Genomic DNA, 14,412 nt, shown 5'->3' on the forward strand with positions numbered 1-14,412 from the left:
CCTAATCAGCTTAATAACTCTTCTTATTATATGAGGAATATAGGAAATAACTGCTCTCTTTTAATGCTCAGCGAGAATGCTTTTGTTAATAAGTTAAGCAGAAAGGGACCAGAAAGTGTGAACATGAATAGGGTCTATATCATCCATGTGATTTGAGAGCAATGGACAGAACACCTTAGCTTCATATAGCTACGTCACTGGAGCTCCCAAGAATCTGAGAAGACTTTCAGATTTATACTGTTGGGGGAGGGGTAAAGGGAGAGAGTAAATTATATATACCTTAAGACTGGAAGGGGGAATAGGACATTCTAGGATCATATAATTAGATGAGACTTTAGTTAATTCAATTCACTTTTTACATTTTACAGATGAAGAATCTTAGGCTCATAGAAGGAGCAAAAGACTTACCCAAGGTAACATATCTATATAATTTTTTACCCTGATATATGTTAGTGGGCAAATATTTTGTTCCATTTCTTGTGGTAAAGGAAACAAAGGTAAAGAGAGCCTCCCAAGGCTAAATGAATTAACAAAGTTGAGGTCATGGGTCTGATCCCCATGTGGGTCAACTCCCTTTTTCTATTTGGTGGCCACCACCCTGTCATCCCCTGAATAGAGATTCCTGGCATTAAGGAGAGCAGGGCGAGTTAAGTGTGGATTGATCCATGCAAAGCCCGTTACCACTGTTGAAAACCCTCTTAGTTAGGAAGATACCTGAAGGCAGCACATCATTTCATTTGCTAGCTCTCACTTCATGATCTGATTTTAGCACCTTGGGGCAATTGTGCAATTTAAGATTTTGACAATAAAATATAAGCCTTATCATGTTGTTACTCATCAAATCTAACATCCTGGAGAACAGCTAATAAGGTTTAAGAAGCTGCTGCTAAATTTTTCTTAGGTGACTGAATGAACACATTTCTTCAGAGAGTGGAAGAGAGTTGGGCTTATATGTTATGCTTCACACCTGGGGCAGAAGCCTGTCCAGAGAAGTTGAGACCACCTGAACTTTTGCAGTACCTGATGATTAGAGACCTTAAGCCTGAATGTGAAACAGACAAGTGGATCCTTAATGCTCTCTTCCTTCATCATTAGCAATGTTTCTTAGTGCAGTCCTCCAACCTCAGAAACCTATCTTGTTTTTAGCCATCAGATAAGATGGCAAAGATGACAATCAAAGTATGGCATGATTCTTCCAAGTGTCTTCTAATTTTAACTAGGGGATTGTGAAGAGCAAAAAGAAGGTAGTAGAGTGCACTAAGTCAAGAGTTCTGCGTTGTAGTTTTACTATTAACTAGTTATTTTACCTTGGGCTGGTCATGTCACCTCTCCAGTCTTCAGTTCATTTATCTTTAAAATGAGGAAGTTATTTTTGCTGATCATCTGGATCCCTTTAAGTCTAAGAAAAACGTTTAAAACCTAAAAGAATGTAACTTTAATGATCAGGTTGCAGGATGAAAATCTATGAAATATTTTTGTGAAAGGAACTGTTATCTTACAGGAAGCTGACATCTTTGTGTACTTGTAGGGCAGACAGGCCTAGCACTCATTCTAAGGCATGTAAGAAGGACTTAAATGGCAAGATCTTTAGCTTCTAAGGTAGAAGTAGAAAGGTGAAGGGATAAACTGTAAGAAAGCATGAGAGGAGACTTTCTCTGGATTGGATATGTGCTTTTTTTGCATTTTACAAAGAGTAGAAGACATCCTTTCTAGTGTGTGATCTTGGCAAATTATAACTTCTCTGAGCCTCAGGTTCCATATGTGTGTGTGTGTGTGTGTGTGTATAAAACATGTGTATACACACACATATGTGTATATGTACATATGTGTATGTATATGTAATATACATAGCTATCTAGCTAATACATTTACAACTAGTCCACATGTGGCAAGGATAGATAGTTATTTGATCTAGGATCTGACCCATCCTATCTTCAAAGGAGAATGCCATTTCTTTCTTTATGGGAAGCAAAAGAAATACCATGGCTGGGGGCTCACACCTTAACTCTCTTATCTTCAAGAAGGGCATTGGGCTAGAATTATATCTATCTACTATGCATCAACTATTTTTAGTCTAGAAGTTTGGTGCTTTCTTTTAGGAGTTCAGAATAAAAGCCACTTTCACAAGTCACTCTAAAGGGAAAGGCAAGAGTTTGCTCTCATCAACTTAGTTCTCTCCCACCAAATGACTGGTACACAAAAACAATCTAAGATAGTAAGCAAACTGATTCATTGATTCAAACAGTAAATCAAAATTGGGAGTTATATAGATTAAACAAAAGAGTATGTGAGAGTAAATGAGCTCTGTAGAAGCAAGATAAATTCCCAGCTCAACTGAGAGAGAACAATTTTACTGAGGGAGTCTGTTCTTACCAGTCTCTGGTGAATAAGCACTGGGAATGAAGTGACATGTTGGGGGTGGGACAGATTGACTCTCCTACATGTTTGTAGCTTTGGGAAGAGCTTCACGCACCACCACATTCATTCAAAGCTTTCAGTATTGCCTTTCCTCTGTCTCTTTGACTCCCACTCTACCACTTCTCTCTCCAAAATTTCCACATATCTACACATTTTTTCATGCTCACAGGTCTCTCAAACACTCAGGAGTCACATTTCTTTCCAGGTATGAATCACTTAAAATTATTTTTACTTATTTTGTTAACTATTTCTCAATTTAATGTAAAATAATTTTTAGCATTTTTAAAAAAATGTGAGTTCAAAATTATTTTCCTCCTTCCTGTCCCTTCCCTCCCCTTGAAAAAAGACAAGCATGTTGATTTTGATTATACATGAGAAGTCGTGAAAAACATACTTCCATATTAGGCATGTTGCAAAAGAGAACACTAGCAAAATAAAACAATAAAAAACAAAGAAAGTCAATAAAAGCATGCTTCAGTCTGTATTCAGAGTTCATTCGTTCTTCTTCTGGAGGTAGATAGCATTTATTTTTATCATGGGTTCTTTGGAATTGTCTTGGATCACTGTCTTGATCAGAGTAGCTGAGTCTTTTACAGTTGATCACTTTTATAATATTACTGTTACTATGTACAATGCTCCCCTGGTTATGTTCACTTCACTTTGAATCAGTTCATATGAGTTTTCCCAAGTTTTTCTGAATGCATCCTGCTTGCTATTTCTTATAGCACAATAGTATTCTCATAGCACAATCATATACCACAGCTTGTTCAGCCATTCCCAATTGATGGGCATCCAATTCTTTGCCACCACAAAAAGAGCTGCTATAAATATTTTGTACAAAGGGGTCTTCCCATCACCCCTTTTAATCTCTTTGGAATACAGATTTAGTAGTAATATTTCTGGGCCAAATAGGCACAATTTTATAGTCCTTGGGGCATAATTCTAAATTGCTCTTCCGAATGGTTGGACTAGTTCACAACTCAACCAACAGTGTATCAGTTTCCCAATTTTTTCCACATCTCCTCTAGCATTTGCCACTTTCCTTTTCTCATCTCTGGCTATTATATCTAGGAAATGCTCTTTATCTCATCCTTGAACATGGGACTACTGCAGTAGGGGAAACCATCATATTCTTTGTTTCCTACTACCACTTCCATGTCTTCTTTCAACTGCTAGCATTCTAGAACCTTCCTTCCTTTGAAATTTGCTTAATTTGTCCATATCCTCCAGTTGATATCTTGTTCCTATAATCTCCTGGCCTGAAGTTAATTCTCCCTTTTTTCTCAAAGATTTCAGGATTTAGTTCAGTCTTCTCCTCCAAATTAACACCTGCTCTCATACTTGGAGACTTCAATGTATACTTTGATGTCACCTCAAACCTCTGGTCTCCAAACTACCTTAAGTTCCATGCCCTACATCTTCATTCCTACTTAGCCAGCCAAGGGGAATTTAATATTACCACCCAGATGGCTAAGGTGGAGTGAAGATGTAAGGAATGGGACTTAAGATCTCATGCTCACATATAAATGTGTCACCTTCATAATACGTAACTCTGAAATTCCTCTTTCTTATCATACTCTCTTGTCCTCCTTCTCTTCCTCTGCTTTGCTCTTCATAGCCTATTCTTCATTATGCCTACAACTTTCATCTCTCCCTCTTCTCAAAGTACATAAGCACTTCTCTGGTGTAATTTTTCTTTCTTCATAGTCTGAAACTTATGGTAAGCCAGTTCAGTTCCATACTTTTCTCTACATGAATCCCTGGATCCTTATCTTCATTTATTTTTTTAAATTATTTTTTTTTTCCTATTAAGAAGCATTTGCTTTTTCTCCCTTCCACCTTTCCCAGATCTGGAAAAAAAAGAAAGAAAAAGAAAACTCTCATAACTAAAACAATAATAACTAACATTATATAGCACATATTATATGCCAGAAGGGCAAGTAGGTGGCACAGTGGATAGAGTGCCAGGCCTAAAGTCAAGAAGATTCATCTTGCTGAGGTTAAATCTGGTCTCAGACAAATACTAGCTATGTGACCCTGGGCAAGTAACCCTGTTTGCCTTAGTTCCTCATCTGTAAAATGAGCTGGAGAAGGAAATGGCAAACCACTCTAGTATCCTTTGCCAAGAAAACCCCAAATAGGGTCACAAAGAATGAGCCATGACAGAAACAACTGAATGACAACAAGCTATGTGCCAGGCTCAGTGCTAAAAGCTTTCCAAATATTATCTAATTTTATCCTCATAACAACACTGCAAGGTAGGTGCTATTATTATCTCCATGTTACAGAAGAGGAAACTGAGATAAACAGAAGTTAAGTGACTTGACCAAAGTCACACAGCTAATAAGTGTCTAATGAGGTCAGATTTGAACTCAGGTCTTCCCGACTGCAGGCCTAGCACTCTATTTATGAAAAACAAAAGAAAATGAAAAAAACCTCAACAAATTCCAACATTGGCAATGTCTAAAAATGCATCTTGAGTCCATAACTCTTCTGTCAGGAGATGGGTAGATTCTTAGAAATCATTAGGCTGCTAAAGTCATAGGTATCACTGCATTGATCAGATTTCTTAAGTCTTTCAAAGTTGTTTATCTGTACAATCTTGTTATTGCATAATTATTCTCCTGGTTCTGCTCATTTTACTGCATATTAGTTCATATAATTTTTTCCAGGATTCCTTGAAGCTTTCCCTTTTATCATTTTTATTACATTCATATACTATAATTTGTTTAGTCATTTCCTAATTGGCAAACAGCTCCTTCCCTTCCAGTTCTTTGCCACCACAAGAAAAACTTCTGTAAATATTTTTATACATATATACAAATAATGCATATATTATTTACCTGTTTCTTTGACTTCTTTAGAGTATGGGTATAGTAGTGGCATCACTGAATAAAATTATGTACACTGTTTAATTGGGTTTTGGGTCTAGTTCTATATTGCTTTCTTGAATGGCTAGACCAATTCATAGCTAAATCAATCACATATTAACACACTTTTTTTTTTTTACTGAAGCTCCTTTAACATTTGTCATTTTCCTCTTATGTCAATTTTTCCAAACAGATGTAATTAAGGTGGAACCCCGGAGCTGCTCTAATTTATTTTTCTCTAATTATTAATGATTTGGAAAATTTTTTATATTATTATTGATGTCTTGGATTTTTTCCTTTGAAAAATGTCTCTTCATATCCTTTGACTATATCAGTTGTGGAATGGCTTTTAATCTTAAAAAATTCCTTATGTATCTTGGAAATGAGACCCTCATCAGAGAAACTAGCTGCAAAGATTTATTTTCTAGTTGTTTACTCCCTTCCAATCTTAGGTGTGGTATTTCAATTTTATTCAGTTGTTTAATGGACATAAATAATGTTTCATAAAAAGGAAACCAAAAGAGCCCCAGTACTTCAGTAAGTAAACTCTTGACTTAATTGCCAAGTCAAGAGAGATGATCAAAGGCAACACTAGTTAGTCCATCAAGCAATCAACAAGAATTTATTAAGTTCCTACTTTGTACCAGGTATTGTTCCAGATGCTGAGGGTAGAAATGCAGAAGTGAAGCAGACCCTACTTTCAATGAGCTTACCTCCTATTTGGCATATTCACTAGTAAGTAAACTCTATACAAGACAAATACACAGTTATGGGAGTCTCCCATAACTAGGGAGTAAGGAAGCTTCTTTTGATTTGCTCTGAGTCTTAAAAAGAAATAGGCCCTCAGCATGTCGGGTGGCTTCCTTCTACCTCCCACCCATTTTGGTAAACATATGAATGAACATGGATGACAGTTGCATATGATGGGCCAGCCTAGATGGGTTATGATCTACATTGTTGAAGGGATGTTTAAGTAATGAATGCACAGATCACCTTGAATATTTGAGTATCAGTGGCATGTTTGATTATTACTATGGATTAGCAAGTATGGCACAAGACACACTCCATGGTTTTTCAACTGAGGACCAACCTAGTTATATTCATAAAAGCCCATCACCTGAGTGTTAGACTACCAGGCAATTATATTTTATTTCAGAATAGCAATTCATGAAAACTCTATGCTAAGGCATGGAGAGTATGGTGTGATCAAAGTTGGTGGAAGGAGTCATCAATCCAATGAAATCAAAGGCTTTAAAATTATTGAAGTTTGAATAACCATTGAATGAAACACACATGACATGCCTTCCAGTTTGATTATTCTATGAATTTTTAACAGAGGTAACATATAATTAACTTGATTCTGTTCTGTTGCAGGCTCTGATTGACTGGTCACCATGGAATAAAAACACAAGGATGGAGTAAATAATCTGTGGGAATAATTTGGGCTCTCACATTTAATGCCATTAGACTGACTGAGGGAGGTTTGTTAAAACGGCGCTGTATAAATTCATGCTATTATGGTCAATTTTTTTTAAAAAGGAGCCATGCCATCAATGACTAGGTTTTTTTTTTTAAAACAATAATCCCAACTTTTAGAAGTGGAGTAGGGTAAAGAATAGTTTATTTACTTTTAGTTTTCAACATTCACTTCCACAAGATTTTGAGTTCCAAATTTTCTCCTCGTCACGTCCCTCCCCCCACCCCAAGATGGCATGCATTCTGAATACCCCTTCTCCTAATCTGCCCTCCCTTCTATCTCTCCCCTCCTTCTCTTATCCCCTTCTATTTTTCCTGTAGGGCAGGATAGATTTCTATATCACATTTCCTGGATATCTTGTTTCCCGTTGTGAATTGTGAAAACAATTTTTTTAACATTTGTTTTTAAAACTTTGGGTTCCAAATTTTTTCCCTTCTTCTCTCCTCACCCACAGTCATTGAGAAGGCAAGCAACTCAATATAGGTTATGCATGGGTAGTCATGCAAAACACTTCCAAAATAGTCATATTGTGAAAAACTAAGTATATTTCCCTTAATCCAGTCCCAGCCCCCATTTATTCTATTCTCTCTTCTGACCCTGTCTCTCCTCAGAAATGTTTGCTTCTGATTGCCCCCTCCCCCAATCTGCCCTCCCTTCTATCATCACCCTGCTCTCTTGTTCCCTTGCCCCTCTATTTTCCTGTAGGGTAAGATAGATTTCCATACCCAATTGAGTGTGTATGTTATTCCCTCCTTAAGCCAAATCCAATGAGAATAAGATTCACTCATTCCCTCTCACCTTCCCCCATTTCCCCTCCACTGTAAAATCTTTTTCTTGTCTGTTTTATGTGACATAATTTACCCCATTCTACCTCTCCCTTTGTCCTTCTCCCAGTATAATCCTCTCTCACCCCTTAATTTTATTCTTCAGATATCACCCCTTCATCTTCAACTCACCCTGTGCCCTCTATCTAACTATCTTATCTATCTATCTATCTATCTATCTATCTATCTATCTATCTATCTATCTATCTATTTATCTATCTACCTACATATAATTTTTCCATCCAACTACCCTAATACTGACAAAGTTCTCATGAGTTACAAATATCATCTTTCCATGCAGGAATGTAAACAGTTCAATCTTAATAAGTCTCTTATGATTTCTCTTTCCTGTTTACCTATTCATGTTTCACTTAAGTCTTGTATTTGAAAGTCAAATTTACTATTCAGCTCTGGTCCTTTCATCAAGAATGCTTGGAAGTCCTCTATTTCACTGAATGTCAATTTCCCCACCCTGAAGTATTATACTCAGTTTTGCTGAGTAGGGGATTCTTGGTTGTAATGCTATCTCCTTTGCCCTCTGGAATATCATATTCCAAGTCCTCCAGTTCCTTAATGTAGAAGCTGCTAAATCTTGTATTATCCTGATTGTGTTTCCACAATACTTGAATTGTTTCTTTCTGGCTGCTTGGAATATTTTCTCCTTGACCTGGGAACTCTGGAATTTGGCTACAATGTTCCTATGAGTTTTCCTTTGGGGAATCTCTTTCAGGAGGTGATTGGCAGATTCTTTCAATTTCTATTTTTCCCTCTGGTTCTAAAATATCAGGGCAGTTTTCCCTGATAATTTCCTGAAAGATGATGTCTAGGCCCTTTTTCTGATCATGGCTTTCAGATAGTCCAATAATTTTTAAATTATCTGTCCTGGATCTATTTTCCAGGTCAGTTTTTCCAATAAGATATATCACATTGTCTTCTATTTTTTTCATTCTTTTGGTTTTGTTTTACGTTGTCTTGATTTCTCATAAAGTCACTAGCTTCCAATTGCTCCATTCTAATTTTTAAGGAAGTATTTCCTTCAGTGAGCTCTTGGACTTCCTTTTCCATCTGGACAATTTTGCTTTTTAAGACACTCTTCTCCTCATTGGCTTTTTGGACCTCTTTTGCCGTTTGGGTTAGGCTGTTTTTTAAGGTGTTATTTTCTTAGGTAGCTTTTTGGGTCTCCTTTAGCAAGCCATTGACTAGTTTTTCATGATTTTGTTGCATCACTCTCTTTCCTCTTCCCAGTTATTCTTCTACTTCTCTTACTTGCTTCTCAAAATCCTTTTTGATCTCTTCCATGGCCTGGGACCAATTTGTATTTTTCTTGGAGGCTTTGGATGTAGGAGCTTTGACTCTATTGTTTTCTTCTGGTTGTATGTTTTGATCTTCTTTGTTACCAAAGAAAGATTCTATGGTCTTACTTTTTTTTTTGCACCTTTGTTTGTTGATGATCCCAACTAATTACTTGAGTTATAAACTCTTTGTTAAAGTAGGGGGTCTGCTTCCAGTGTGGAGAATGTACTGTCCCAAGCTTTGGGGGTTTTGTGCAGCTGTTTTCAGAGATACTTCTAGGGACATGTAAATTTTCACTTCTTCCAAGGTGGTATGATTAGGGGCAAGGTGTTAACTCCTTTCCTGGCCTGTGCTCTGGTCTATTAGTGACCACAAGCACGCTTTTCTATCTTGGAATTATGAAGACCTTTTCCTCTTCACCACCACTACAAACTCCACCGCTGCAGTACTCCTCCTTGCCCCAGGACCACCACCCAGAACTGTGACCCAGATCCAAGCATGAGCAAACCAAGAGAATCCTGAATCAGCAAAGAGATCTCTGCAATCCCCCTCTGATCAGTCACTCAATTCCCCCTCAGTCTGTGGGCCAGAATCTCTGGAAGCAGCCACCACCCTGCAGCCATGCACGGGGACTGGAGCTGGAACTGCACTTCTCTCTCATTACAGTCAAAGACTTTTCCTACTGACCTTCTAAGTTGTCTTTGGTGTTCGTGGGTTAAGAGGTCTGGAAACCGCCACAGCTGCCCGTGATTCAGTCCTCTGAGGGCTGCTCCAGGTTTGCTGAGGCCTGTTTTGCCTGCCCACCTACACTGAACTGTGTTCCTCTCCCTGCCCAGCACAATATACCTTTCTGATCAACCATCCAGGTTGTCTTGGCTGAAAATTTATTTCACTCTGTCTTTCTGTGGGTTCTCCTGCTCTACAATTTGTTTAGATCCATTTTTTACAGGTATTTGGAGGAGTTTGGGAGAGAGTTCAAGCAAGTCACTGCTTTTACTCCACCATCTTGCTCTGCTCCTGGAGTAGGGTAAAGATAAAGGGGGCAAAAGAAACCAGTAATAATAAAACACTAGAATTAAATATAAGAATTTATCTAAAAATAAATTATGCTATTGAATTAATTTTAAATTATCCAAAACCATTTTTTGAGATGTTTGGACTGGGAGTGTGATTTCCTTAGCACTGAGAATGGGAAAGTGAAGAAACTTCCTGCGCTAACACTGATCCACAACCATCTTGTCATTTAGAATTGCCTTGGCCCCTGAAAGGTTCAATGATTAATTATCAGGGTAACAACTCAAACACCCATCATATGGCTCTCCATTCACTATGCCATTCTGCCTGTGGGGATGAGGAGGAAGGAAACAAGCATTTCTTAAGCGCCTGCCTCCCTCAGTTGTTGTAAAGATCAGTTGAGATAATAGATGCCGAGTGCTTGGCATAGGCATTGGCACATTTGTTGTTTGTTGTTGTTCAGTCATTCAATTGCATCCAACTCTTCTTGACCCCACAGTCCACAGAACTCTAATGCTGTCTGTGGGGATTTCTTGGCAAAGATACTAGAGCAGTTTGCCATTTCCTCCTCCAGGGGATTAAGGCAAACAGAGGTAAAATGACTCACCCAGGGTCACACAGCTAGTAAGTGTCTGAGGCTGGATTTGAATTTGGGTCTTCCTGACTCCAGCTCTAGAGTTCTATCTACTGTACCACCTAGCTGACTTATCCGTAAAGGTCAAGAAACAGGTAAGTAGAGAACTTATTGTATAATCAAAAGTCATTATAAAGCAGTGAAGCCCTTCTCTATATCCATGATTCTAACTGACTTGCTATTGAAATTGTGAAAAATCTTATTCTCAAAGAGAAAGAGGACATGCTCTTTAATATTATACTCATTTTGATTCCCCACTTTACCTAGAAGAATGGAGATCCAAATGGCATTAAGCAATCGGGATGGCACAGAGCCACACACCATTTGCTTCTATTTAGAGAAAGTATTTCTTTCATTTATTTTTATTTTTAAGTGTCTTATTGATGGTTCCCTTAGATGGCCCTCCATACCCCAGTCTACATCTCTCACCTTGCAATCCTTTTCTGTGTAGATTCCTTGGATTTTCCATGAGTACTTCATTTCTGTTTTGCAGCACAATACATTATATGCAGAGAAAATGCTACAAAGATCTGAGATCCAATGAGAGTCTTGTTTCAATTGTATACAGCAGTAAGTTACATGCTGTTAATTTCTTAGAGGTAGAGGGAAGTGATGGTGAGGGGGTAAAATAAAGAAACAACAATGATAATGATAACAAAAGACCAGTAATTAGAATGAGAACTTGCATCCAAATAAACTTTGCTTTTGGCTTAAATCTTCCAAAAACATGTCTGAAGCTGGAGACTAGTTCAAAGTCAGAAAGCATTCGGGTGTATTGAAAACTACACTGGATTTATGAACAGAAGATACATTTTGGAGTCCTGCTTTGTCATTTACAAAAATGTCTTGGGTTACTCATTATACCCCTCTGGGTTCTCATTTCTTCTGCAAAGAAGCTGAGGAGTCAGAGGACCTGGGTCAAATTCTGATCCTGATGCTTATGTGTCCTTAAGCACTCATCTCCATGGACCTTAGTTTTCTCATCTGGAAAATGAGTAGGTTTGACTAGATGATTTTGAAGTTCCTTCCAGCTCTAAACCTGTGATCCTATGATCTTCCATGTATTGGGAATTATAATAACCTTTCTATGTTCTTCATAGGGTAATAAATAATAATATAATGTTAAATATCTGTTGACTGATTCACTGACTGACAGGATTGCAGTAAGGATCAAATAAGGGAATGTATGTGGCCAGTGCTTTATAATCATGTTGTGCTACATGAAGCAAATCATTCCACTTCACTCGGTTTCTTGATTATCATGGAGCTTTATACATCTTTGTTGAATGAACAAATGATTTGTGATTTTTTAATAGTTCTTTAAAAACAAGCTTTGAATTTCTAAATGAAAGATGAGTCTTTGAATCACAGTAGGATAAACTGATACTTTGATGTTAGAACCTCTTAGTACTTAGAACCCAACTGTACCACTCTTCTAGTGCAGTGAAGTGTTGCTGAAATTTGTAAGATTGGGAAGGTTGATTGATTTGTGGGGGAAGAAGGCAGAAGCTGATAGTGATAGTCTTAATGAGAGCACCAGATTTGCTCCTAGTTTGAGGTTGCTGGTCAGAAGTATGTAAAAGTGGAGGATCTCTATCCCTGGAAGTTTACTTGGTGAAAGGGAGGAGGGTAAGAGAATCAGGATTCATTCATTCATTCAGGTATTTATTTGTGCATTTACCCACCAATTTATGTATGTATATATCTAATTCGTATTATGTATTTATCTATCAGGTTATTCATTCATTTATGTATGCATGTATCTAACTATAGCCATCCATTCATTCGTTCACATCTTGTGGCAGAACAATGTGGCTCGGGATCATTTGGTTACAGATATGCCTTGAAGAGGCAGTGTGATACAGTGAAAAATCTGCTGGTTATGGAGGCAGGGACCCTGGGTTGGAATATTTTGTTGTTCAGTCATTTTTCAGTCATGTCCAACCCTTTGTGACCCCATTTGGGGGCTTTCTTGGCAAAGATACTGGAGTCATTTGCCATTCCTTCTCCAAATAATTTTACACATGAGGAAACTGAGGCAAATAGGGTTAAATGACTTGCCTAGGATCACACAGTTAGTGTCTGAAGCTGCATTTGAATTAAGGATGATAGTCTTCTTAACTCCAGGCCCAGCACTCTATCCACTGCACCATCTGGCTGCCATCCTACTTCTGTCATTTATGACCTGTGTGCCCTTAACCTTTCTGGGTGTCAGTTTTATCATCTGTAAAATGAGGGAGTTAGACTAAGTAGCCTCTGAAGTACCTTCCAGCTGGCATAGTCCTGGCGATGAGAGGGATGTCAAAGGCTACTCTACAACACTCTCATTTACAGATGACAAAGCTGAGGCCCATAAAAGTGAAATGACTTGACTAAGATAATGCAGATCATAGTAGCATCAGAGGCAGAATTTGAAGTCATGTTCCCTGGGGTTTTTTCTGTTCCCCTGTATTATTTATACCCACGAGGAAAGTCTTGCTCATTGAACCATGTGGCAAACAAACTTCTTGAGATCTTAGGCACAGAATATACCGAAGGACTAGGAAATAGACTCCGTGCCATGAGGTCAGTGACAGAGATTTCCTTGCCTTCCTCATAGTGCTTAATAAATATTAATTGAATTGAATCAGCAATAGCTCCTGAACTTTTCCTTAATTTTTGTGCTTTTATTCCCTCGACTGTGTCAGAGTTTGTGGGATCCTGGAAGTCATCAGTTATCATGACCCTAATGATAAAGTTGTTAAGATAGGCATCACTTATTCTGCCATTTGTACTCAAATTGCTTTAAATGTATTCTAATGTGTGATTTCAGCATGGAAAAGTTAAGCCTCAAAGGAAAATATAAAGGGAATGAGATTATACCATTTCATTGATTGATGGGTTCATTCATTCATTCTCTCATTCATTCAACAAATATTTCTTAAGTTCTCTTATGAGCCAGGCATTGTTCTAGAATCTGGAAATACAAAACCAAAAATGAAACAGTTCCTGCCCTCAAGGTGGTGGTGGGTGGGTGGTGGTGGTGAGAAGGAGGGAGGTGAGGGAGGAGTGTTGACTCATCTTCTCCCATGTAAGCATAGGGAGGTGCCTAGTCTGTTTAATTCTTATATCTGGACCCAGATCTGATTCTTATTTACAAATTATCCGGCTGAACCAAAGAGTCAAGTGGAAAAAGGAGAGGCAAGGAAATATTTGTATTTGGCGGTAAATTTAGGTTTACTTCAAATTGGGGTTGGGGGAGGCTTTGGTTGGGTGGAAGGTATATAGAAAGGAGGAAGCAGAAAGGAATCTGATTAATTAGGAACTAGATATAAGCGAGAATAATAAAATTCAGATACCTAAAGTACACATAAGTAATTAGCACCATCGGCTGAACATCCTCAGCTCCCACCTAAGACTGAAAATGCTTCATGAGCAGTAGGACTTAGTAACCAGAAGACCTCTTACAGAGAGAGCTTAAGACCAAGGTACTCTGAAATTTCTGAATTGTGGAAACCTGACTGGCTAAGTTGTCATGCCCTTCCCTGAGAGAACATCAAAGAAAATGTTCAAAGAGGGTCTATTGATAAGATTTCCTCCTGAGTAGTAGGGGGTATGTTTATCTGAGGGGAAATGTGCTTCTTGATGTTTATTTCACACTTATTTTACTTAAGAACTTTCTGCAATGTTAGTCATGTTCCTACTCAAGGCTCTGAATCAGTTAAAGGAAAGTAGGCTCAATTTTTCTGAAATTCTTTTTGAAGTCACTTCTGAGAGGAAGGGAGGTTGCCCAATCAGAAATAACAGAGCCAAGTTCACCATCTAGTGGTAAAAAAGATAAAAAAAAAAGGCATTGCCCTTTTATAGAGCCAACTGATTCCATATTGGGGATTACACAAAATA

Source organism: Phascolarctos cinereus, unplaced genomic scaffold (assembly GCF_003287225.1).
Source record: "Phascolarctos cinereus isolate Bilbo 61053 unplaced genomic scaffold, phaCin_HiC Scaffold_4;HRSCAF=312, whole genome shotgun sequence".
NCBI classification, from domain to species: Eukaryota; Metazoa; Chordata; class Mammalia; order Diprotodontia; family Phascolarctidae; genus Phascolarctos; species Phascolarctos cinereus.